At 34.5% G+C, this 5,201-nt stretch overlaps 1 long non-coding RNA gene across 1 annotated transcript; it reads left to right on the top strand.

Moving 5' to 3' along the window:
* Positions 1-425: 425 nt before the first annotated feature.
* Positions 426-3,849, top strand: LOC136201103 (uncharacterized). The gene is made up of 3 exons (XR_010673686.1): positions 426-609; positions 962-1,134; positions 2,999-3,849. It is a non-coding gene; the product is annotated as an uncharacterized lncRNA (long non-coding RNA).
* The last annotated feature ends 1,352 nt before the right edge of the window (positions 3,850-5,201 follow it).

Genomic DNA, 5,201 nt, shown 5'->3' with positions numbered 1-5,201 from the left:
GAAACTGCTTCAATTTATCATAAAACTTGTTTGGAATGTCTAATATGACAATTAAATATTAGTCAACTAGCCTTTCAAATTTTTAATATAATAATGCTAAAATTGATCTTGTTTGGAAACGTTAAGATTAAAGTTGAACTATTTCATGCGTTAAGGCTAAATTTACACTTTTAAAACAAATGTTAGAGTCAAACTTCATCATTATCTATTTTTTTTTAATTAAACCTAAGTGTTGATGAAGGGAACATATAAAAATCTATTAAATAAAATAAAAATACAATATTTGTTTTTTAAAATATATAAACAAAATGATTCCTCCACATAAACCCTAGCAGATAAAAGTTAATTACAATTATACCCCCAGATCTCATATATAAACAAAATGATTGATGAACAAAAACCCTAGCCTCCCAAATCTCATATATCTGGAGCAACTCACCACCAACATTACATCAAAAGTTTATTTTATTCTCTATCTCAGTGAATCACACTAATCTTCGGTTGTATTTAGTTAGAAAAAATGAAAGAGTTCTCTATCTCACCCATCAAATAAACAATAGCTTTTACTTATAGAAGAGATCGTTGCTCTGCCTGCGCTTTTCGAGGATTGTATGTATTACTCTCTCTCATTAGTTGTATATATGTTAATTTGATGTGATTCAAAACTTTGCCTACAAATGTCTTTCACTGATTTTTAGTTTTTTTTCTAATCTATTGAAAGCTCCTAATTTTAATATATGTGTATGGCTTTCCAATTTGAACTTTGAGCAGCACCATATATTATTTTTAGAAGGATATAGCTATTGAGTTATTTTTTAAATCAAAACCAAAGGAGAAATCCGAATAGATCTACCTTGCAATGTTTAAGAAATAAAAAAAATTCAAAAAAATCTAGAATGATAGTGAAAAATCCGAATCCATCTAGAAAACACATGATTTTAACTGAGTTTATATTGTGCAGGAAATATGACATTGAAGAAACATGAAGAAAATTCATGTCAAGATACGAGTGATTAAACAGATCTTCAGAAACAGGAAGAAAGAAAAAAAATATATTCTACCACTGATTGCAGAATGTGGCCGGCGAAGACAAAAACGATTATTTCTTACAACAAAGATGATAAGAGGCTGCAAGTAAGTTGAGGTTTTGAATTAATAATTTAATTTTATATTAATATGTCCCTTTTACAATTAAATTTGCATTATTTAAAAAGTTTATGTTTAGGAACAGTTAGTTTGGTTCATTGGTTCATTGTGTTATTAAGTTGTATGATAAAATGCCTTTGTGAAATCTTACTTATTTTCAGAAGTTCATCTATGGTCTTTGTTTCATATTGAGATTTTGGTTTTGCTGATTATTTTTTTGTGTTGCTTAAACTGTTTAAACTTGATAAACCCATATTGCAAGAACATGCTTCAGTTTATTATGATTAGTTCAATTAGATTTGGCCTTATCCTCTTGACTAGATTATGGTTGTTTATCTTGTCATCAGTTTATGGTCATCTGTAATTCATACTACTCATTCATGCTATCTCAACTTGAAATTTATTGTATTTGAGTCAATTTATCAAAATTTGTCAACTTGAGGGCTTAGCTATACAATTAAGTAATAGTGATATTTCGCTTATTTGATAAGATGTTAGACTATTTGTTTAACCACGTTTTGATTTCGATTTCCTTTATTTTTTGCTTATGGAATATATTTTAATTTTTTTCTGAATCTGGAATTGGAGGTTTGATTTGTATTTGCACCATTATTTCGTGAAAAAGAAGATGCATCCTACTGCTGCAGCTTTTAAGAAAGAAGCCAATGTTTCTACAAAACCTTGGTAACAGTTCTTTCTCTTCAAATCTAAGGAATTTGAATTTGTTTTATTTTTCTATTTCATTAAGAAATCGTATTCAATTGGATTTTTTCCTTTCTTCCTTTTCGTATGAGTGTACAAAGAATTAATGGTTTGATTAGTGCCTCATATCGATTGATTCTAGTTGAAGTTGCTCTTTTTTTGTGGTTTAATAAGTCTGATACCTCATACTAGGTCTAAAACTTAAATTGATTACTGAACTTTTAATCTGGTTCTTGTTCAATTGAATTCAATATACTCCTATGTTTTTAATATACTCTTGAAGATAAGAAATTGTTTCAATATAATCTTGTTTTTCAATAAAATTTGCTGAAGATAAAAAATGGAAGACACTTATCCAAGTGGTCAATCTTCTTTAAAAAAACCAACTAGTTAAATCTTTGCTTGTTTAAGAACTAAAATTCCAAATTTTAATAATAGTCTATTAGTTTAATTGGTTAAAGATCTAAGGTTATTTGATTAAATTGTTAATAACTATTTATCTGGTTGTGGTAGAATTAAATTAATTTAAGTTTTGGCTTCCGAGGTCAAACTTGATGAAATAAAGTAAATACTTGCAAACCAATTACAGACTATGGGAATTTCTACACTTTCTTCTCCTCTAGTAATATGATCATCGAGATAAATGAGATATTTCTATGGCTTCAATAAAAAGTGCATCATCATCATCTGTGTCTTCGTCATCATGGTCATCATCATAATCATTGGAACAAAAGCTAGAATCATCAGCAAACAATTTTACAGCAGACCAGCTAGTATTATATATTATCTGTTGACTGCCGTAGGACTTGATTTCTCTAGATGGTTTCAGTTAGCAGTTTCTCAAAAGCATGTTGTATGTTGTATGCTAGAAGACATTTTCTGGTGGTTAGGTTGAGATTGGAAATGAATAAACTCTGTTTCAACTGTCCTTGGTGTTGTTACATTCGATTGATCTACAACATCTAAAGCATGTTTGCCTTTTGAGACCGCTACTTGCAGCCATATGGTTGTGTTAGAGGATGTTTCACCAACAGCTCCATTTGATAAATTAATGGGTTGGAGTACAACAGGCACCAAATTTCCTCTCCAGATCCCAATAGAACTTTCAGTTACCATGTATTTGCATGAACAGTTCCATTTCTTTTTCCAGGATTTCATAGCATGGGAGATCCGACCACCAAGTTCAACCTCGTCTACGCAGGTGGTGAAGCTTTCGAGAATCTGGAAAACTTGCCCGGATCCTTCCTCTTATCTTTTATGGTTTGTTAATCTGTTCTCTTACCGACTTCACAATCTCTTCGACTATACCACAGGAGGATTCAATTGAATCTGGAATTGTACCAGATAGTAGAGATGTAGAATGATCTGCCCGTGGACCTTTCTTCTTCTTCTTCTTTCCTGATGGGAGTGATGACCGGATACAAGATTGGAGTACAACGCCATGCCAAGCCAATGGCTCTGTAACCATTTGCACTACAATTGGGAAATCACGACTTGGTGAGCAGAAAAGAGATGCCATGGATCTAGCCTTCTCTGTAATGCATTTCTGTAACAACGTATCGACCATGTGCCAAATGCCTTGCCCGCACTGCTCCCTGCCTGATTGTGAAAGCTCACGAGTATTCAAGTTCCAAGCGTTCAGAAATACCGAAAAGTTGTCGATCATGTCCGAACCAAATGCGTGTGTCAAGTGCAAGCATTAACTCAGAGAAAGATGATTCAATTGTCTTAGTGTTAAAGATGAACCAAATGCCTCTGTCAAGTGCAAGTATTAAAGAGATTTGAAAATTAATTGATTTTAGAGAGAGAAATTAACAAAGAGAGGAGAGAGAAAAGAAGAAGAAAAATAAAAAATTTAATAGAGATAGAGAAGATGGTATATTTGATTTTTATTTTTTATTTTGTGGTTCGTTTGTGATAATTAGCTAATAAGGGGGTAAATAGAACATTCAATGAGTTGATGAGGTAAAATGACCAATTTGGACAAGTTAAGCGGGCTAGGGAAGGATATAAAATAAATAAATATAAAAACTAAATTAACTCTTTTACTTTTGACTTTTAACACAATTAGTCAATTTGGTATGTGTTTGCTAATGAAATTAATCTGAAGGTACCATTATATATATCGAAACTATTCCATTATGTATATCGAAACTATTCCATTATGTATAACTCAAAAAATAATTTGTTCTCCCGCCGCACCCTATCGGCCATGGAGTCCGCAACGTCGGAAGCCTTCGTCGCCCTCTTTTCAATTGCCCACCTTTTCCACCATGCCACTTTCAGCCGATACAGTAAACAAAAGTCTGCTACCCCAAAGCCGCCGCCCACGGCTCCCTCCTCCTTTTTGTCGATTTTGAAAAAATCAATCGCGCCAGCCACCATTCCATCCCCATCGTAGCTGGTGGTCTCGGAGGAAGGCGGATTCAAATCCATCAAAATACAACAATCAATCTCTGAGGAAAAGGTGAAATTCTTTCAACATTCTATCATCGGCCGTATTTCACTCAGCAAAGGAGACAAACCATGGAAGCATTCCAAACTCAAACAGCGTCTAAATCAGGTATGGAAAAGATCCATGGACTGGAATTTAATCTCATTGGGGAGAGGCTTTTATCAAATCATTATGCCCGACGCTGATGCACTGCAAACAATATGGGGACTGGGCGCTCTACAGCTCAAACCTGGTATCATGAGGTTTATCCCCTGGACTTCGGGCTTCAATCCAGATGCGCACAAATCCACATCAGCTCAGGTATGGGTTCGCTTCTATAATTTACCTTGGGAATTTTGGGATTCCCGGATTATTGCTAGTATTGCCCGTGTGGTTGGGGTACCAATCCGTTTTGACAATAACACAGTAAATGGGGAATTTGGGCATTATGCAAGGGTTCTAATCGATGTAGATCTCTCCCGTGATATGCAAACACAATTGATAGTGGATACGGATAATCACAAACAATGGGTTTACTTAGAATACGAACACCTACCGCCCCTTTGTGCAACTTGTTGTTCTATTGGTCACACCTCTTCACAGTGCAGACGGAATAAAAACAGAGAAGTAAAGCAATCCGCACAGAAAGAGAAAATGAATAAAGGGAGTGTCACAGATGAGATTGGGAAAGAACAGTCGGTCAATATAGAAACAACCAATTGTGATGACTCTACTGATACGGAAGCATCGAGCAGCGGGACATCAGCAAAGGAGAACTCTTTGCAAATAATACTGCATCATTCTGAAAATTATCCCATTAATGTGGAACCTAGGGAGGCAGCTCGACACTAGGGGATTACAGTGAAGACGGGAGTCGATCAGCTTCAGATACTGAGGGTTTCGGAAAGATTAAGGTTCC

Source organism: Euphorbia lathyris, chromosome 7, assembly GCF_963576675.1.
Source record: "Euphorbia lathyris chromosome 7, ddEupLath1.1, whole genome shotgun sequence".
NCBI lineage: Eukaryota > Viridiplantae > Streptophyta > Magnoliopsida > Malpighiales > Euphorbiaceae > Euphorbia > Euphorbia lathyris.
Note: the sequence above shows the minus strand (reverse complement) of the source record. Positions and strands in the feature narration are given on the sequence as shown.